Source organism: Lissotriton vulgaris, chromosome 2_1 (genome assembly GCF_964263255.1).
Source record: "Lissotriton vulgaris chromosome 2_1, aLisVul1.2, whole genome shotgun sequence".
Classification (NCBI taxonomy): domain Eukaryota; kingdom Metazoa; phylum Chordata; class Amphibia; order Caudata; family Salamandridae; genus Lissotriton; species Lissotriton vulgaris.
In genome coordinates this window covers 1,471,707,519-1,471,729,565 of record NC_141687.1, presented here as the reverse complement: position 1 = coordinate 1,471,729,565, position 22,047 = coordinate 1,471,707,519, and the positions used below count along the sequence as shown (strand labels likewise).

The window sequence follows — 22,047 nt, the reverse complement described above, 5'->3', positions numbered from 1 at the left end:
ATGGGTTGATTATACCAAGGATCTGGAAGAGAAATATAGATGGCCTGTCTCAGGGACATGGGATGCTGATTGCATCATGAGAGTAGAGGAAGCATTGTGGAAAAAGAAAGCCAGACAATCCCAGAAAGATGCCATAGAATTGTGGCGTAAAGAAGCGCATAGAAGAACAGAGAAAGAAATCAGGAAAGCAGAGAAAAATAGGGAATCATCAGAAAGAGCCCAAGAAAAAGAACTACTAGAAGAAGGTGAACGAGTTAGAGCAGAACAGTTAGACCGACAAAGAAATGCCCTTATGAAAGGCATGTACCCCCTTCTCGCCGAGGGCCTACCTAAGGCTACCCCGGAAGTACCCAGTAATTTACCGCCACCACTGGTTCCGACTAAACTCCGTCATAAACAGACCGCTGCAGATATTTTCCTTTCCTCTTACCTAGATGACATTGTCCCAGAATATGCAAATACAAATCCTCCTCCAGTTGTTCATCCTCCCAATCCTGTTCAAGACGAGATACCCCCCACTGTCTCTTCTGCCACTGGTCCTAGCAATCTTTTTAATGCACCTGCAACGAAGGGCCAACCTGCATTACCTACACCTACTTTACCAGCTACATTACCACCAGCGACAGCACAGCCACCAATAGTCGACGATCGCACTTCAGGGGGAGCAGTAAGAGGTCTCCCTGTCACCCCGCCTCAAGTAAAACGAACAACGTTAAGAGAAGCAGCATTACAACGCACACCAAAAGTAACTACATACACAGCCCTTAAACAGTACCTTACTGATTGCAGATATGATCCAGTACCAGGCGAAGACCAGATGATATTATATTCAATACGCATACGACGTGTTACTAATTATTTGACTATTTTACCCGACATGAGGGACCATTTAGACAATATATATCATTTTATTAGAACGGGGGAGAGACCAGAAAGTATTCACGAGGCCATGGCACACAGGAAGGTGGAGACTCAAGGTATGATCCTACAGTTTCTGATAAATTGTTTGATAAGGGAACAAGATCAGCCAGGTAAAGACAAAGAAGAGATGAAGGTCCTGATAAAATGGAGTGACAACATAGCTGATGGAAAGCATAGTAAACAAGGTTGTATAGAATCCATGTACAGAAAGATTCGTAAAGAAATCCTAGACATACACGCAAGGGAAAAAGCAGCGAGAGAAGCCGAGAAAGCGGATGACGACGTCTCAGAAGACGATGATATAGAAACAGAAACACAAGGTAGAATAGCGTACGTAGGTAGGGCGAGACCTTTTGACAGACCTTTTGACAAACCCATACGCCTGGAATGTAAGAAAAGTTTTCTTCCTCCCATACCAGAACAATGTTCTCTTGAACATCTATTCCAAGCCACTGATAAGGTATTGAAACAACGAATAGGTTACAGTGAACTTAGTACCATGCATGAACAGGAACTAGCCCGGTCAGCAGTACAATGGGCTGGCAATACCAGCGTATATAAAGATGACATAGTAGCGCAAACATTTTTGAACCTTTCCCCAGACGAACAGCGACTAGCTGGTATGTACATGATTCAACATCTCATTACACTGTACGAAAGTCAGCATTCTGATCCAGGTCCCTTATATAATATATTGGAAGAGTTACTGCTAGGCAGATGGAGAGGCCTAGGTACCGATTTAATTAATGTCATTCTAGAACAGCGACACAAATACAGAACGTTCCTGACTCCACATTTCGTTCCTGTTCCACCCCCAGTAAGGAAAACATTTTACATAGACAGACAGAATCCCTTACGAGAAGTTCACCCCGTCCGGACAGAAGGAGGTGAGCTAGAACGAGTATTCGTATACACCCCTTTGACTAAAATGGAATTATTGGAAATGAAAAAATTAGTGCCGTGTCATGATAAAGATCCAGCAGGATTCCACCGTGAATTAAAAGACATGCTCCTCATGGGGGATTATACGTATCCCGATATCATTAAAATGTTAAAGGTACTGTTGCCAGCAGGCATCTACAAAAAACTTAAAGAAAAAGAATGGGAGGTGGGAGAGAAAAAGATTATTTGGGCAGAATTAGAAAACGAAGAAAATGCGCGAATCCCAGGTACTGGTCTTGGGGAAAAAGCTAAGGCATTACCAGGATTATTAGTACAGGTCTTGCCGAGGTTATTGACAATTAAAAAGGAAGACTGGGATGCTATCTCAGCCTGCAAACAGAAACAAGACGAAGACACTAGCGATTTTTATTCCAGATTCGAGAAATGTTTCATTATTAATAGCGGCCTGAAAACAAGTAGTGAATCATATCCACATCTTTTTGTGACCAAACTAGTAGAGAATTCCTTACCACAGGTTAAAAATAGAGTACTGAAAGTCTAGAGTACATGGCAAGCTAATACCCCTTCCCAAATGTTGCAAATGTTACAGTACCATCAAAACCGAATTAGAGAAGAACACGAACACGAGCAGAGACGCATGAAAGACACGAAAATGAAAGTACTAGTTGCTCAGTCTGTCCCAGCAGATGGTCAGAAGAGGGGTATGGCACCGACCAGTCATCCTGCAGCTCCTGTTAAAGGGTACTGCAATTATTGTAAACAGCCAGGTCACTATATAAACGAATGTACCGTCCTGAAATATAATATAGCCACAGGCAAACCAAAAGAAAGACCGCGTCCACCTAGACAAGAACATGTTCCACAGAATATTCCGCAGAACACGCAACCTCCTCAGAACACACAACAGACAGTAGCAGTACCTCAACCCCAACCCATCGCTGTCACACAACATGTCACGCAACAAATGTACCAGTATGCTCAATCAGATTACCCCGATTATCAACAGTATTCATGAAACAGCCTAGAGAGGGTGGTTGGCTTGCCCCTTATCGAGGTTCCTGTAGATCAAGAGGGTCCCTATGTACATAGTCGGGTATTAGGGAAAGACAGAAAAATTTTGATTGACACAGGGGCGAGCAGAACTACCATCAGTCATGACGAGGTTCCAGGGGCACCCCTCTCAGGCTCACAGAATGTTTCCCTGGGATTTTCAGGAAAGCCTATTGTTAACGAAGTGTCAAAGCCAGTTTCTCTAGAAGTTGGTCCATTGTCCCGTACTACAGACTTGTTACTTACGAAATCATGTCCAGAAAACTTGCTTGGTATAAAAACATTGAAAGCATTAGGAGCAGTGATTTGTTGTTCTCCAGAAGGAGTGAGATTGTTTTTACGTGATTTTAAAGGACATTATGTGTTGAGAGATTTTGATCCAAGATTGCAGAATGTACCGCGGTATTTATGGGCACAAGGTCCAACTGATGTAGGTTGTATGCACATTACACCATATCGTGTTACTCTCAAACAAGGTGTTGTACTACCCCGAATCCGACAATACAAGTTACCACCCGAGGCTGTAGTGGCCTTACTGAAAATTATTGACGAGCTCATTGCACAAGGAGTGGTTGTAGAAACTGACTCCAATGTGTGTAATTCTCCGATTATCCCGATTCTTAAACGTACTGACCCGAATGCACCGCCGGTCTACAGACTGGTGATCGACCTTCGAGAACTAAATAAATGCATAGTACCCCAGTACCCAGTGGTCCCAGACATTTCTTCTCTATTGACTGCCATTGATTCCGAAGCAGCGTTCTTTACTGTAATCGATCTCAAGAACGCCTTTTTAGTGTCCCCATTCATCCAGAAAGCCAGTATCTCTTCGGATTCTGTTTAAATGGCAGAAGCTTAAAATTTGCACGTGCTCCTCAAGGATTCACAGAGAGCCCTAGTATTTACAGCCAAGCACTGAAACGACAACTAGACTGTATTCACATGCCTACTGACACTGCCCTGCTCCAGTATGTCGATGATCTATTGATCACAGCACGAACTGAACGAGATTGCGAACGTGCATCACTGACAGTCTTGTATTTTCTGGCCAAAAAGGGGCATAAAGTGTCCCCTTCGAAGCTCCAATTCTGTGCCCAGCAAGTTAGTTTACCTTGGACACTTGCTGTCCAAGAGGGGTAGACAGTTGACACCTGACCGCATCCAGTTAATTGCACATCTTCTACAACCCAAGACACAAAAGGAAGTACGGGCCTTCATTGGCCTCACTTCTTACTGCAGACAATGGATTCCCCAGTATGCATATCTAGCCAAGCCACTCATACAGTTGACAACACAGGAGGCAGCGACTTCGACTGTCCTCCCTTGGACCCAGGAACATACACAAGCTTTTGACGAATTGAAGAAAGCTCTATGTCAAGCACCTGTTTTAGCGACACCATGTTACAGCAAACCTTTTACACTTTTTGTCACTGAACGCGATGGCACAGCATTATCTGTACTCACACAAGATCAAGCAGGAAAACACAAGCCTTGCGCTTATTTTTCTAGTACATTGGATCCAGTAGCCCAGGCGCTGCCTGCGTGCCTGAAATCAGTTGCAGCAACGGCTCTAGCAATCAGACAAAGCGACTCCATAGTGTTAGGACATCCCCTGACAGTACAGGTTCCACACTCCGTGGAAGTTCTCCTAAACAGGACACAGACTCAGCACTTGACCATAGCACGACTGATATGAACTGACACTGTTTCAACCACACATAGAGATCAGACGTTGCAACACACTAAACCCTGCTACACTATTACCCTCAATCACAGCAGACCCTGCACCACATGACTGTGTGGACGTCATTAATACCGTAACCAAGCCAAGACAAGACTTGACAGACATTGCATTACCTGACCCAGACCTGACACTTTATGTGGATGGTTCATGTATGAGAACAAGTACAGGAGAATTAGTAGCCGCATACGCAGTGACTACTGAAACTGAAGTCATAGAAACACATCGTATTGACACACTGTCTGCTCAAGCAGCAGAGCTCATCGCTCTGACCCAAGCCTGCATACGAGCTAAGAACAAGAAAGTCAACATATACACAGATTCACAGTACGCATTCGGAGTCGTTCACGACTTCGGCGTTCTCTGGCAAGAGAGAGGTTTTCTGACCTCCCACGGAGCCAAGATACAACATGGCCCCCTCATTCAAGCTCTGTTAGAAGCAATACACTTGCCTACAGCCATTGCCATCATGAAGTGCAAAGCACATACGAAAGTCACTGACACTATTTCCCAGGGTAACGACCTGGCAGATCGAACAGCTAAGCTTACAGCTCAGATTCAAACAGACATACCGACTGACACGACAAAGACTGAAGTAACTCCACTGACACATTGCATGACAGTCAGGGATCCCACACAAGATGTACTCGATATACAGTCACATGCCACTTCAGACGAAATCAGGAAATGGACAGAACAAGGAGGGGTCCAGACAGATCAGGGATGGATGACGAAGGGAAAAGCCACATGGTTTCTCCCCGACTCTATGGTTCAAGTTATCATTAATACAGCACATAGTCCAGCACACTTAGGAGAGAAAGCTATGTTAGATAGCATCCAGAATATTTGGTTCAATAAGCATTTACGTGCAGCAGCAAAACAGAAAGTACGTACCTGTATGATCTGTTGTCAGTTCAATCCAGGCAAAGGCATTCCCGTGGAACAAGGTGGATTTCATCCTCCTGACCATCCTTTTGAAGTCCTCCAGATGGATTATATCCAGATGGACAGATGCCGAGGATTTAAGTATGTCCTCGTAGTTGTATGTGCCCTTTCCAGATGGACAGAAGCTTACCCAGTCCCAGATTACACTGCTGTAACCACTGCCAAACAGTTGGTCCGTGAATTTTTCCCGCGATACGGTTTGCCCCGTGTCGTGTACTCAGATAATGGACAGCCATTCTCGTCCGAGCTCATGAAACAGGTATCACTCCTGTTAGGATACCAGTGGAAATTCCACTGCGTACGACACCCCGAAGCCGCTGGTCTCGTTGAGAGACATAATCAGACTCTGAAAACACGGTTAGCGAAGGTCTGTGCAGAAAAAGGAGTAGATTGGATGGTAGCCCTGCCGGTTGCCCTCTTTTACATGCGTATGGTAGCTCATTCCAGAACCGGACTATCTCCCTATGAGGTAGTCTTTGGCAGACCACCCAACATGTGGGGTACGCCTATGCCGCGCAAGATAACCGATGTTGATAGTAATATGCTGACAGATTACCTGGCTTCCTTGATGTCTGCACTACTCTCGTCGTTCACAGGTCGCGGCTGCCTTCCCGGACAACACCCAAGTGAAACCGCATGAAATCGTTCCAGGAGATTTGGTCTGCGTCCGTAATTTTGATCGCTCAAGCCCTCTGGAGCCCAGGTGGAAGGAACCGAAACTGGTGTTGATGACCACAACCGCAGTAAAGGTCGAGGGAGGAAAAGGGTGGCTCCATTCCAGCCACATCAAGCGATTCCATGGACTGTGTCCAGAGACATTTCCCAAGAACTGCCCCGTTACTGATACCGATACTAAACTCCCCCTGTTAGAGAAAACTCTGCAACAGGAGTACAAAACGAAGTTGAGGTCTAGTAAGTCAGACAGCGTTTAATTGTTTAAGTCCCCCTCGGGTGAAGCGGTTAGACAGGTTTCTGACATGTATGAGATAGACCCAAATAGCCAGAGAGATAGGCGAAATGAGAAGAGAGACAAATACTGCAAAAATATTCACAGCCGATGTATTATCACTTTGATTTTTATGTTTTTTCTGAGTCTTACGATCATATGTATCAGCTGGACATTACATGTTTTCTTTACTCCTCTTGGTTCACATGTACATTCTTCTTTCAATGACACCATAGAGCACACTTTCAGTGACCTGCCCCCTCACGAACTATCCTATCGTCTAGCACTGCGCAACAATACTTTTATCCGTATGTTACACCATTCTCACCAGACCAGCAATGTCACTAATTGTTGGGTATGTGGCCGACTCCCGCCTTACCAGAATTACAAGGGAGCTCTGCCTCTCTTTCCTTATCCATTTACACATAATGGTTCGTGCGGAGCATGGTTTACTTTAATGTCCTCCTTAGACAGTAAGTCCACAGTTTCCCAGAGCAATTGGATATGGGGAGATCTGAATACAGTTATGAATAAAGCATGTTTCCCAGACAAAGACGGCCTTCCCCAAAGGACAGGGACCGATCTAGAAAATGAAGTGTATGGATTAGGAAATTTTACGCTTAACCTCATGATTCTGAACGTTCAGTCTGAGACTAATTCGGACTTGCCGTTTATAACAGTTTTACCAGTGAAAGGTGAATTATGCGTCAGAAAAAATGGTTCAGTACATCTAGGACACAGTGATTGTAATACTGTTGTCGAATTCAGTGATAAAGGAAAGACTACTTTCAAAGCTTCCCGCCATTCCTATTTTATATGTGGTCAGACAGCTTATGTACGTCTGCCATTAGATTGGGATGGAACATGTTATATCGCGTTCCTATTGCCACCAGTTTTTCTAGCCCCATCCAATTATCATCGAGATACTCGTCTTGTGCATGTTAAACATAAACGAGACCTTCCCCCCGTTATCGACTATACTGAGTCAGCGTGGGACCAGTATAAGGACTACATTAAAGGATACTTCTGGTTCATAGGTCCCGTCCAAAATAGTAAAATAATACGAAGGTTGACCAGAACTCTTGAAGCAGTAGTGAATGAGACGTAGTGCGCCACAGCCTGTATTCCCCATCCACGTTCACGTTCCCGCTCCAGAATAAAAAAAGATGTGCAAATGATGTTATACGAACAGATAGATGGTCTCATGAAAATAGATATATCCTAAAGGGCGCAGCAGGGGCCAAGGAGGGAATGAGGAAATAGAAAGTTTTAGGTAGTCAGTGTGACCCCCACTCGCACCCTATCCATGCTCCCGTGTCCCATGTATGTCATGTAATTCCCTTCCTGTGTCTGCCATGATAATGCAAATGCATTTCCGTCTAATGTTAGTATGTCAGTTAGTGAGCCCTTCATGTATAAAGTACCAATTCCGCATTAGGGCCCACGTTTCCAATGCATTTACATGGTGCACTTTTAAATAACGCGAAGCACGCGTTTTCCACGTTTTCTGGCTGTCGAGCCAGGCCCTTAAATTGAGGCTCCGAGTCTCTTCTGTCTCTGAAAGCTGCAGTTTAGGTATGCATCCCTGACCTCTACCTTAATTCCTGCCCAGCGAGCGGTGCCCGGCTCGGCCTGGCCTGCCTGCCAAGACAGTATTTTGCCTACAGTTATCTGCTCAGCCTCCGCAAAAACACATTCCAGTCTAGTGAAATAGGTAAACATATTCCAGCCTGCAGAGCAAAGGGCCCGGCCTTCCTGTCTCCTTGCAAGTGATTTACCGAACCCGTTACCATGGTAGGCCCATGGCCCCGGCGCATTGCACCAAGACACGTATGCACGCACTAGCATTCAGTATTGAACGGCCACTGCCCGAGAGACCTTTTACTTCAGACAATACATCCTCCAAAACACAAGATATCAGATATGCTATAGGTGCAGGTCATTCTGACGTCCCAGACACCAGACTCCTCTACTAGTGCTAAAGTCAAGCCCCCAGTTTTCCCCGGTTACACGTCAATACCACGTCATGCTCAGTTGCGCACGCACCCATGCTAAAGGTTTCTGCTGACCCTGCAGAATCCCTCTATGCATCCACCCACCTATGACACTTCTGTGACGTTTCCAGTACACACCTCCGTGTACGCCTCTGTACACACCTTCTTTTACGCCCATGTGTTCTTATCACTCTTTTTCACTTGTTACGCCTACTGTATTCATTTCAATTATACTGTTTTACTATATATAACGTGTGATGTTAATAAAATGTTGAATATCCCTTCCTGAACCTTAGTGGTGATGAAACTCGATGTCCAGTGTCTCGAGGCACTTAATTAAAGCCCGTATGACTCAGATATCACGGACTCTGCCTCTCATTTATTGAGCTATCCTTATTGTCATTTAATGTATAGAAAAATAGTCCCGGTAATTTTATTTACCACACAAGGATAATGTTGCCCTTTCGTCTGGGAAAGTATTAGGTGGGGGTATTTAATCCGCTTTTAAACATTTTTAGGTCTCGCCTGTCGATGCGCATGCGCATCGAGCAAGCGAGACTATGGGGGCTTATCCACTCTTTATCCACTGCAAGGAATCGTGGCGATTCCTTGCAGTGCCCGTGACTTTTAAGCTCAATGCGCATGCGCATTGAGCTTAAAAGCGCGTGCACGTCCGTCTTGTTTTACCCGCTCCGCCCCCTCCCCTTCCCGCCGTGTCGCATTTCTCCTCCCCCCTCCCCTCTCCTCCGTCCGTCTTGTTTGTTTAATTTAACCCGCTCCGCCCCCTCCCCTTCCCGCCGTGTCGCATTTCTCCTGCCCCCTCCCCTCTCTTCCCTCCGTCTCGTTTGTTTAATTTAACCCGCTCCGCCCCCTCCCCTTCCCGCCGTGTCGTATTTCTCCTCCCCCCTCCCCTCTCTTCCCTCCGTCTCGTTTGTTTATTTTTTATTTTACCCGCTCCGCCCCCTCCCCTGCATTTCCTGCCCTGCCATTGTGCCGAGGACCGGAGCCGCACACCGTTGCAACCTCCACGAGACTCCTAAGAGGTAAGCCCTTATCATCATGCTGAGCGCACCCTTGTGCTCCCCATGCCTTCTACCTTTCAATGGCACACCTCCGTCAGCAAACACATGCAAAGCAACAAAACCGCATTTTCTACACACATTTTTAAGGCCTTGCCCAGAGAATTTTGTAAACAGTCTCGTCGCCGGCTGCTTCTCCGCTGATCACCCGTCCTACGGCGCATAGTGCTAATGGGAGATATCTTTAGAGGAGGCAGGCCCCCGAGACCCGTCCTCTACCCCAGATGACACTGCAAGACCCGGCATGCACGATCAGGCCTCCTAATAAACGTGCAGCGAAGCGCCTCGAGCGTAAGTGCCGACCAGCTTTCATGATGCGCTAAGTGTTGACGCACGTAATACTTTTTTTTTTTTTTTTGCTTATTAATATTTCACGGCGCGCATCTTACCCTTAAAGATGGCGGTCTCTTGGGAGGTATGCATCACCAGGCTTTCGGGATGGTTGACCTGTCTTCTTGGAGAGAGCGGCTCTTGCTTCACTCCAGGGAAAGGCACTGCAAATAAGAAACCCCTCAGCCTTTGCATGGTACACCCCAGGAGAGGGAAATGCACGCTTTATTTGTATGTGATTTCCCTGCGGCGCTGACCGTGTCCCGCCTGCGGTCGCTGCTTTGCATTGCACGCTGCTGGAGCAGGCAGGGCTGGGGCAGCGTGACCCCAAGATTACCTTTAGCATGGGCTGCTGACTCAAGATAATTAGGCAAGCTCGCACGACGCAGCAAAAGTCCACCTTGACGTCATACCTGGCCCCATGTCAGGAGGGCGACTTCCAGCCTGTCAAGGTTTTACAACCGAAAGCACCGAGCATGCTGGGAATCGTAGTCCTGTACGTCAATGGCAACGTTTAACTGTAAGCTGCAGCATGCCTGCCCCCCCCCCCCACCCCCACACACTCTTACACCTCCCCATGTGCCTCCAAGACTCTCGTGAGCTAGCTATTCAGTCGCGCGCAAGACCAAAGGGTCTTCCATTTCTGGCATCGCACCTGACGAAGGGCTTCATACATAACAAGAGTAATTCAGAAACTAAAAACTGGTTTTTAATATAGCATTTAATTTCAAAGTTGTGTTGTTTCTAGTCACTGTATATAACAAGTGTTAGTGTTATGTAAATGAATGACACACAATTTATCGAGCTGGGAAGGATCTATAGATGAGGTGGCCTTGCAAGGATTTAAAGCATTCACTTGCAGGTCAGAGCGGATATCAGCAGCGAGCGTTTAACTCTTCGAGATAACTTGCAGGCTGCATCTCCACCTGAAGAAGTGACACGTTCCTCAGCGTTTCTTGCTACACAGCTCCTTCTGTTGCACCTACTTTCTGCCCTGGCCCCTCACCCTCTCCTTGAGGTGAGCTCGGCATCACCCTCGCTCATAGCCTCGAATCCATCTCCCTGCTTCCAGTATGCACACCCCGAGCACGTCCTCGAAACACATTCCCATTCTGTCCATTCCTATGCATCATTCATTTATCACGCAGACACCTCTCAGATCCGTTTCAAAGCCAAACTGCAACTTTCTTGCACTCTCACTCCTCCTCACTCACCCTCAACCCCTCACTCACCCTCACTCACCCTCAACCCCTCACCCTCAACATCAACCCCTCACCCTCACTCACCCTCACCCTCACTCACCCTCCCTCACCCTCACTCACCCTCACTCACCCTCACCCACCCTCACCCTCACTCACCCTCACCCACCCTCACCCTCACTCACCCTCACTCACCCTCACTCTCACTCACCCTCAACCCCTCACCCTCACTCACCCTCAACCCCTCACTCACCCTCACTCACCCTCACCCACCCTCACTCACCCTCACTCACCCTCAACCCCTCACCCTCACACAGTGCAATAGGTCTCGGAGCATTTGAGTTAGAGCTTTTAGAAATGTTTATGGCTTTTTTTTTTAATTCTTTAGCATTGGCTACAGGAAACAAAAATGCTAAAGATTTACAAAAAAACCCATAAACAATTCTAAAAGCACTAACTCTAATGCTGCGAGACCTATTGCATTTCCAATGCTTGTTACATTTGACAACACTACCTTAAGGTGGTTTCAATTGCTGCAGGGACATGTCTGATTTGTTCCAGAGTTTGTATGCATTATTCTGGAGACAAATATCAGTCCAGTCAGCTAGAGAGTGAAAGGGATTCCCAAATGCTGGGAGCATTTAAGAGCCAGCTAAATTTTTTAACTCGGGTATTTTTTTATGTGAAATGCCAGGCAGGCTCTGAACAAGGGAGACTTAGCAATGCAGAGTATTGTCAATTGGTGAGGTGCCGTCTCTGACTGAGGGGCGCTGGTGGGGGTGCTTACCACTCCAGTCTCTGGAGATTGAAAGGTGTTTGTTTATAAATGCTGGGAGTACTTAAAAGCCAGCTAAGCTATCAGTTGTAAGTGTTATTAAAAAACAGGCATTTCCCGCGTTTAAAAGTCAGACAACAGCAATGCCAGTCCTTGTTCTCTCGAGCACTGTATCATTTGTGCTTTGGGAGAGGAAAAGGAAGATATGTCTAGGGGTCGGCTTTGTGAGGATAGAAGTAATCTACAACCTCACTGCTCCTAACTAGCCATCAGAGTTCAAACATCAACAAATGACCAAGTGTTTTAGAGTGGTTTCTAGCGTAGACTAAGTATACTCCTAAACAAAAGAAGCCCAGATCTCTGGGTCCCTGGAGGCAAGTGCATGTGCTTTAGACCAGATGGTTAAGAATTTTGCTGATAATCTTAAGAAGGTAACTGTCGGAAAACTTACTATCGCGGAGTTGAGCTCCTGTGTACATTATTGACATAGGACAGTCCTGTTCAGTGTCCCTCCATTATTCTGCAGGTGCCTGGTACCACTAGGTCAGGGGCAAGAGTGAGAAAACAGTGGACAGAAGTTTTAATTTTGTTTCCTAAAGTACCTGTTTTGTATGCTGGTCTATGCCAGGTGCATTCGGACGAAAACTGTTAGAAGTTTGTGAGAAGTGATTATCCTTTGTCTCTGGGAAAGGAGTCATTTGAGCAACAGACACAATTTCTGCACTGTAGAGGAGTGAGTGAATGAAAGGTTCCAGGAAGTCTGTGAGGTGAGGAGCCATAACCTCTTGTTTCACAACTTGTTCACTGCCACCAGGTACCTACTCTCAACATTTCAAAGAACGACGTACTTCTTTACACACTCAATGATGGCCATATTTATTTATTTATTTAGCTGTTTTATAGCGCGCTCTATTACTACCAGAGTATCCTGGCGCGGAAAAGAAAACAAGCAAGTGGCCGTCTGAAAAGAGTGATAAAGCTAATAGGCAATTCTAAAAAGATACGTTTTTAGTGCCTTCTTAAAAGAAACGAAATTTTCAATCGATCTCAAGGGAAGGGGTAGAGTGTTCCAAGTTCGGGCTTTAATGAAGCCCAGAGGCTGAACAATTACAGGTATTCTTGTTCCTGTTTATAGTTTCGTGTAGCAATGTGGATTATGTGGACGCTTAGTGCACACATCATCCTGAAAAGGTTATCCTGGCACTGGCCAAATAAGAGTAATAGTGCCCACCAGATCTGGGGAGGAATACTTCTATGGTGTAGGTTAGGTGGAGCAAACAGCAATTAAAGGGTTGAGGTGGGAAAAGGAACGATTATTTTGTTTAAATAGTGAGGACTGATATTGCTTAGGGGTTTGTAGTTATGGCAGAGGAGCTTAAAAAGAGCATGCTTGTGTAGAAGAAGACAATGAAGATCCCCGAGATGAATTGAGCCTGATGAGTTGTTGGGAATTTTGGGACCAATCTTGCTGACAAGTTTTCCAACACCTCTATCTTTTAATCAGATGTTCTGGAATGCCTACGTAAAAGGCATTACCATAGTCTAGTCTGCTGGTTACTAAGGTTTGAGTGACATATTTCAGAGTGTGGCAGAGCAACCAGAAAAAGGTTTTTCAGAATACTTTAAGGATGCCGAGCAGGAAGCCAAGACAGTCATGACATGATTAAGCATTGTGAGGACTTTATCGACAATGATCACAAAGTCGCTGGTTGACTTGACAGGTTGGGGAGTAGGACCAAGCACTTTAGGCCACCAGTCATCGGCCCGGTGTGTCTTGTTCTTGGCATACAAGACTTCCTCAGTTTTGTCACCATTTAATTCTATGCAATTGTCTCTCATCCAGCTGGTGACGACTTTCATCAAAGCTAGCTTGAGTACTGTGGATGTCATCCGATATGTAAATGGATAGCTGAGTGTCTTTTGCATAATATACGACCTCAAACCCAAAAGATCTAATAAAGTCCATAAGAGAGGCTAGGTATGCACTGAAAAGAGTACGGCTTAAGCAGGAGCCCTGTCAGACTAAATATGTTATTTGAGATGTCGAATTGAAAAGGCACGAATAGGATGAACTGAGAGCAATTAGAAAAGACTAAAGCCACTTCAGGGCGTTTGAGCATAAGCCAAAGTCTTGGATGTGCTTGAACAGAGTGGAGTGTGACACCGTGTTGAATGCTTCCGATATGTCATGCAGGATTGGGGCAGCATAGGCTCCCAAAACCCAACATAGCAGGAATTAATATACAAGCATTTTAATTTATGACGTGGTTTGTGTTTGGAGGACTGTGTAAGGGTGTATGTAACGTTGCTGTTAGGAAGAGACGTCCCTGTGCCATTAGTGAACTCCTGGGGTTCCAAATGATTCTACGGTAAACAGGAAGAGAAAGCGTAATGGTGAGTTAGGCATTTTTGTGAGGAATGCTACAAAGGATTTTCTCCTGGTTTGATTTGTCAGGCTTTTAAAGGGGACAAAAATGCAGTTTTCGCCAAGTCTCTGAGTGAGAATGATCTATGAAAGCCTAGGCATATCTGTAGATCACCCAGCCCCTCCCTCAGTCCCGTCCCTTTGATGTAGTTTGGACTAAATAATCAAAATATACAGGTCAATGAATATTTTAAGGTAATAGGAAACAAGAGATCATATACATCCATTCATTAAAAAACAGACCACACTACCAGGGGCTTGGGTAAAGATTGGTGTATGTTTTGCTTTCAATGAGCGACAATTCCATCAGCGCTGTCCATCTTTAACCATTCTTGCTGAAACAAATTGACATGTGTAACCCAAGAGCTTGAAGGTCTGGGAATAGGAAACTGCAAGCACAGCTTTTGCGCAACCGCCCTCAAGAAATCGTATCAAACTTACAAGATAAGCTTTCCTTGAAGCCAGTGGCTAAAGTAAAAACCTGCAGGCACATGCTGTACAATCTGTGTAGATCCATATACAACAAACTCACTAAGTATAAGCAAATTAACAAAGTTAGTGGACGCAATGACCAAGTCAGGGGACATACAAAGGCAGGAAGGGCCACGTCTGCCTACAGGTCTCAAAACGTTTTTGCTCGGCAAAAAAATGCTCAGGCACCCTCCTTTAATGATACTGATGTACAACAGTTTTGAGGCTGAGTGTCATAGGAATAATACAAATTGCGCCAGAGGCATAACAAGCTTTACTAAAGGTATAAACTAGATTGTAGATTACTGACCAGCAGTAGGTGTAGTAGAAGGATGTCTGTGTAGTAGTGTACATCAAACTAAATATGAGTGGTCTAAATGACTCTGGCAAAAACCGCAAATACAGTACAAGGTCGTACTGCTGACAGTGCAGTACACAGGGAACTTTTATTTAACTTCTACGTGTACTGCTAAGACTATATTCAGACTTTGGAGTTCAGTCTAGGTCACTTCATAAACGTGAAAAAATACAGAGCAATTCAACAAAACTCTAAGGATTGAGACATATAGAAAGAGCATGATATTGTCAGCCCACGGAAATAATTCAAAATATGGTACATCATAGCCCATTAAAAAAATAGCCTGTGATAGTCACCAAGGAGGGAATACTTCTTGATAACCACGCTTTAGGCAATGATTTTAAAGTAGGAAAAAGGCAATTCAAGACAATAGTAGAGACAGTCTAACTATTGTGGCAATGGACATTTTTGATAGATCGACCTAACAAATCTTAAATGTACACATTATTAAAGTCCCACTGCAGAGGAGTGTGCATGGTGATTCATGGGTCTCATGTCAGTTCTCCAGTTCTATATTTGAAACACACTGACCGATTTCCAGAAACGTTGGCGCAGCATATTTAGACTTATCTGCACCGTAACAGTTACCAAGTTTATGTATCATGCAAAATTTCAACCGATCTGCGTTGTGCAAAAATAGCAATTCAGAAAATCCCCCCTGATATTAAGCAAACTTTATAATTTCACCTAGGCGTCCTTAATGAGGGATATTACACATGTTTGCGGCATGCTGCTGTAGAGAGACTGCCCGCAAAGGGAATCTGGTGCACCACAAAACAAGTAGGTTCTCTGCAGCAAAAGTAACATTCTGCATCCTCCCAGCTGTTATATGTCCAGACACCATTGGTCCCTCCATTTCCAAGGAGCATGAGGCTCTGCAAACCTGGATCCCAAGACAATAAACATCATCAATATGGATGTTATCACTCTATCATGTTTACAGGCTGCCAGTAGCAAGAAATCGTGCAGCAGGAGGAATGGTTACCGAATACTACGTGTTGCCATGTAAAACCAAGGCTGATGGCTGTTCCATGGTACTGATGTATAAAAGGTAAGGTAGCAGGCAAACATGGCAGGCTAGAGACTAGGGGTGGGTGGAATTTGAGTAGCCGCGCTACGCAAAACTCTGCGAAATGTTAAAAAATATCCGCGAGCATGCAGAATTCCGCTAACACACGGAATTGCTTGTTCCGCCCGTTCGCAATGCTTTTTTCCTGTTCGCGAACGCAGTTTGTGTGCTCGAGGGGAAATATCTTGCGAACACGCATTTTGAAAGCGCGAAGAAGCAAAAAATTCTGCCAAGCCGCGGAATTTTTGGCATTTCGGCGTTCTCTGCGGAACGCGAAATTACCCAAATTCCACGAGCAGAACGGAATTTACCGCCCAGGCCTACTAGAGACACAAGCAGTCACATATTTACTAGCTGCGTGGCTTTTCTCCCTCAATGTTAGGTAAGAATGGCGCATTTAGAAAAAGTACAGATTCTACCTCACACCATTAGATCCCTTCTGATTTCACTATGGCGTAACAGTGCAGCTTTATTCATTCTTGTAAAAACGGGATTCATGATTTGTTTATAGAAACATCAGTGCTCAGCTTGCATAGTTAATTGCATCGCGAAATTCAAATGTTTATGTCAACTTCTTAGGCTTGGGCACGAAAAATATTGCAAGGGGATCTATTTCACAGAAATGAACGTTTATTTTTTTTTATGGAGGATCTGATTTGAATCGCTTGATAAATATATCCATAGGATGAATCAACTTGGTTTGACTCCAACAAAACTCAAACGGTAACTAGAGAATGCTTCCCTACCGTATCAATTGAATTAATTCACAGCTATTGGCACACGGATTGATGGATAGGCTGATCACCGCACTGCGTAGAATCTGATCGATTGCTTCTCTCTGCTGTTGCACATTGCCTTAGGCTTTTCTGGAGCCAATTAAACCAATTAAAAGAAGCTAGCAAGTAAAATTGTTAGGCTAAATTAGTCTCACTGCTCGGCGTTCAATTCAAACTATCAATAACGTTTTTTTCGAAAAGAAACAACAGAGAATAGTTAAGGTTAACGCACTTCAAATTTAAGACACATAAAAAAAGATTGCTGTAAAGATCTAAAAAATCTCGGCGATAAAACCCAGAAAAGTAGAAGGTAAAAATTCACCAAATGTATTATCTTCGTTGAAAGATGGCAAGGCAATCCTTAAAGATGATAACATTGTGGACCTGGGATGTCCTCCACTCACCTCAATAAGTGAAAGGATAACATTGGTATTAAACAGACATCAATAATCTAATGGCAAGCAGGGACAACCTTCAAAGTGCATTTTTATATTTTGCATTTTCTCTCCAGCTACACAGGTTAAAGTAAATATTGAAAAAACGCTTCCACCACCTCCAATAATAGGAATCAAAGTATGACACTTTTTAAGTTCAGCAGGCCGTTCTGGCTTGTTCAGCTGTAGCATGGTTTACCTTAGATGTTGCAAATAAGGAGGAGTGAAGAATGGAGCAAACTTTCTAAGCACTGTAGGGGAAATAGTGAACAATTAACATGTTAGTAGATTTCATGAAAATCAGGCCTGTGATGCAAAACATTATCAACACTGAAGAATGTAATGTCTACACCCACTTAAAAGAAAGGGTTTCCATCAACTAGCAAGCTGGAGTTGTTAGCGCTTTGTAAGAAATTGGATTATTATTTGGGGTGGTTGACGGCATACCTCAAGGAATAATCACAACTCTTGCAAAGGTGACCCCCCCTAAAGTTACTGAATTAACCTGAGTTCAACCCCCTGGTACTTATTGCACAGAACAGATTGACTTAACTTAGGGCAATTTGTAAAGTATATATGTATTACCAAAACAACAAAAGTCAAAACACAACACAAGAAAAATCCCAAAGTGAACTACAACAATAGAGTAAAATTTAATAAACAAAATGACAACAAAAATCCACTAAGGGGAACCTGAGACATGCATTTTTCAAGTTTAAAGTAGAAATCGTGACACGAAAAAGTAAAGCACCAATGACAGTCACTGGTCGAAGTAGACTGGGGCTATGGTGCATTTTAAGGCCAGTTGTCATGGAGGCTGGGTCACGTACACTAATTTGATTGGGCCCACAAAAGTCTGAAAGTCAAAACGTTTAAAAATGTTTATATTAAGCCTCACTGGTCTGGAGGAAGCACACTAAGAAACTAACAGGGACAGACCACGTGCAGCACCCTGCAATCTAGGCCCCCTCCAGGTCTATATCTTTCTAGCCGGAACATATTGATAATATAATGGATGATTGGAATTCTATATACTTTAGATTATTACATGTGATCCAGTAGTGTGTAAGGTTGATACCTTGCAATTGTCTATTGCTTTTTTGTTGTTGTATAAAAATTCAATAAAAATACATTTTTAAAAACTAAGAGGGCATCAGGCAAATGCCAACATCAGGATCCAGTTCAGGCCCAGTTGCCACTGGTCAGCTGGGTACTTTCTTGAAAAGGCCTCTTTGAGCTTGCTATCTGCCTGTAGCCGCACAGGAGGACAGCTAATTGACTCTTGAAGTAGTTTTCTTTAAACTGGGTGCGAGACGGAACATATATATGATACAGAACGGGTGGTGGATAATAGGAAAACAGCGCTGTAGGATTTTATCACATATAAACTGAGTTACAGTATGAAATCTGGTATGGTGCAATGAGGTAGGGCAAAACCACCAGATCCCCAAGTTTGTGGTCGAAGGCCACTCAGCTATAAATACAAATCCTCTGCACGTTAGAATTTACATATAAAGGTTCATGAACACATCACAGTTAGTCTTTCTTGTGTATCTCAAGGTGATTTATTTAAGTCTTTCTGTGAGTGAAGTCCGTTCTGCACTTCACTTAGAATAACTAGAATGGGCTTGGAATACAAGCTTCTGCTTCCTGCTAAATTGAAGGTTCTAGACAGGGAATACTTCTTCACAGAATCTGGAGCAGCTAGAGAGTGAGCATACCAGAGGGCTGCAGAGACAAGAGCACCAATGGACTGGGAACGAAGACTACAGCATCAAAGATGATGGACATATTTCAGGCCTGGACAGCAGTGAAGTCAGAGAGATCACAAATGATCACTGAAAGGCAGGAGGCGGTCAGTCACAGAGGCCTCCAAGGTGGTTCTGATGACATGAATACCAAGCCTTGAAGATTCTGATGTTACAGCAGCAGGAATAGACTCAGATTCCAAAGATTCAACTTCTGGTGGGCAGTAGCTACCCAAATTAATGCCTCGGTCTAGACCCCTTCTTATGTACCTTTTAATTAGAAACACAAATGCTACCCCTCCTGGTGGTGCAAGGTGATGTGACTGATGATGGAACATTTCAGGTGCACTAATGTGGATGATCACACAGCAGACTGGCTGATGGAATGGCAAAAGCGCTCAGGCTATGGCACTACCACTGAACTTTCCTATTCCAATAACTAAGGCTTGGAAGCATGTTCGATTGCATGACTTTTGTATGGGCTTAGCCTAGTTGCAATCTATATAGGGAGCAGCAATGTGTTCCCTTTCTCTTCAAGGGCTTAACACCACCTCAAACCCTCATTAGTGAGAAAAGAATAGGTAAATTCTCAAAATGCTACAAGGCATGCAGTGGAATGGGAAAGACATGTAGATCTTCAGCTGAGCTCAGCACTCACTGCTCTACACAATGATTAGACCTAATGAAGGCGTAAGTGAAAATTGCCTAGGCTAATGATCTCCTACATGAGTTAGCACGCTGATTTTTAGGTCGAAGGCCTAAAAGGCTGCGCTGGCGCAGTCTTAGGCATGAGATTTAATGATTCTTAGTAGCGCAGAAGGTCCCGCCTCCCTGCCCTCTCTCTCCTTCATTGGCTGGCTTCCTAAATGGAGGCCAGCCATTGGAGAGACCCATCCCTCCAAAGAAGCCCCGTCTTTTTCGGATTTGGGGGCGTGATTTTTTGCGTTCTTTAGACAGTGACGTTGTCTGTCACTCAGAACCACAAAACCACGCCCCCAATTCCGAAAAATTCAGAGCTTCCCGGCCGCCATTTTGTTTCACCGCAGTGAAGGTGAGCATCGAGTCTCTGCCTCTACCCCCATTTACGCATGTTTGTGCCGTTTTTCGTGCCACCCGATTACAGGCCGGTCCCTAATTACAGGCCGGTCCCTACTTTCCTGGACGGTGGCTGACGATGCGCGGTGACAGAGGTGACTTGCCCTGACAGACGCAGCAGCAGGCAGAGACGGAGCTCGACGGCCATGGCACCTACAGCAGCAGTATCTCCTTCAGTGCCCCCGGACGCTGTTTTTCCGCGTGGTGAGTGATTCCCTCGCTCCCCCCCCCCCTCCTCCTCCTTCTCCCTTTTCCTGGGTCCTTTCATGTTTTCTAGATGTCGGAGCTGCCTTTCTGTGCGGGGGATGGGTTGCGGGCTTTCCCCGGCCGCTGCAAACAAAATGGAGAAGAGACGGAGCATTCGGAAGCGCTGCAATATCTTCAACCTCTGTTCTCTGCGTTTTTGACCAGAAATCCTGGCGAGTGAATCTCGGAGCCCCCTTAAGAGACAGCAATGGAGCACACTGATGTAGCGGCCTTTTACCGGTCAGGTGAGAGCGGCGCACCCGAAATTCCGTATAGTCACTCATAAATGGAAGCTGCAGCGCGACCTAGGTCATCGTGTGTGATTTACTGTCTTTGTTACCCATTTAGTTTAATTGCAGGTTGTGCTGCTTTGGGGTAGGGCAGTTGGCACAGACGGAGTCCCGCTTGCTACTCAAGTTTGCAAAGACGGGGGTTCCAGTGGTCTGAGAGGCGACGTGCACTTTTTTTGATTGCAATGGGCGTTCCCTTTTGCTTACTGTGGTCCCTGGTAATGGTCTCGGTCATTCACGAGTGCGATGGATATCCATTCACCCACTCAGCTTTTGTTACACTGATTCATCATACTTTGACCCCGCGCCTGATGTGGGTGTTTTTTGCAGCTTATAGATGGAGAGGGCTATTTCAATCCACCGCTGTTATTTTGTGGGGGCGCGATATTAGGGATAGGGGAATGCTACCTGTTGCACAGGGAAGGGGGCAGTTTGGAAGACGACATATCGGGGTATCGGTGTGAGGTAGTGTGGGGGCCATTTTTCGGGACTCCGCGAAAGACAGGGGGTTCCAGTGGTCTGCGAGGCGACGTGCAAATTTTGATTGCAATGGGCGTTCCCTTTTGCTTACTGTGGTCCCTGGTAATGGTCTCGGTCACTCACGAGTGCGATGGATATCCATTGTTACTCTGTACATTCCCAGATTGACAAAACGACGGGTAGTGAGGAACTGAGTGATTGTGTACCAGTCTCCAATCTAGCCAGTGATGACAATTCTTGCAGGAAACCGCCCCCCCCCCCCCCCCCCCGCCGCTGAAAAGAACATGGAGAAGAGACTGAGCATTCGGAAGCGCTGCAATATCTTCACCCCTCTGTTATCCGCGTTTTTGACCAGAAATCCTGCAAGTGAATCTCTGAGCCCCCTGAAGAGACAGCAAAGGAGCACGCTGATATAGCTGCCTTTTACCGGTCAGGTGAGAGCGGCGCGCCCGAAATTCTGTATAGTCACTCACAAATGGAAGCTGCAGCGCGACCTAGGTCATCGTGTGTGATTTACTGTCTTTGTTACCCATTTAGTTTAATTGCAGGTTGTGCTGCTTTGGAGTAGGGCAGTTGGCACAGACGGAGTCCCGCTTGTTACCCAAGTTTGCAAAGACGGGGGTTCCAGTGGTCTGCGAGGCGACGTGCTAATTTTTTTATTGCAATGGGCGTTCCCTTTTGCTTACTGTGGTCCCTGGTAATGGTCTCGGTCACTCACGAGTGCGATGGATATCCATTCACCCACTCTCCGCTTTTGTTACACGGATTCATC

The 22,047-nt window shown here is 45.1% G+C and overlaps 1 protein-coding gene across 7 annotated transcripts in view; it reads right to left on the bottom strand.

The window, feature by feature from the left end:
• The window catches only part of C2_1H2orf76 (chromosome 2_1 C2orf76 homolog), a 196,425-nt gene that overhangs the window by 65,764 nt on the left and 108,614 nt on the right, over positions 1 to 22,047 (bottom strand). For 5 of the 7 annotated variants that reach the window (XM_086957343.1, XM_086957339.1, XM_086957340.1 and 2 more), the window contains exon 2: positions 17,616 to 17,667. The exons of the other annotated variants lie outside the window; for them this stretch is intronic. The gene's annotated coding sequence lies outside the window, so the exon portion shown is untranslated. The remainder of the gene's footprint in view (positions 1 to 17,615; positions 17,668 to 22,047) is intronic. 7 annotated transcript variants of the gene reach the window in all.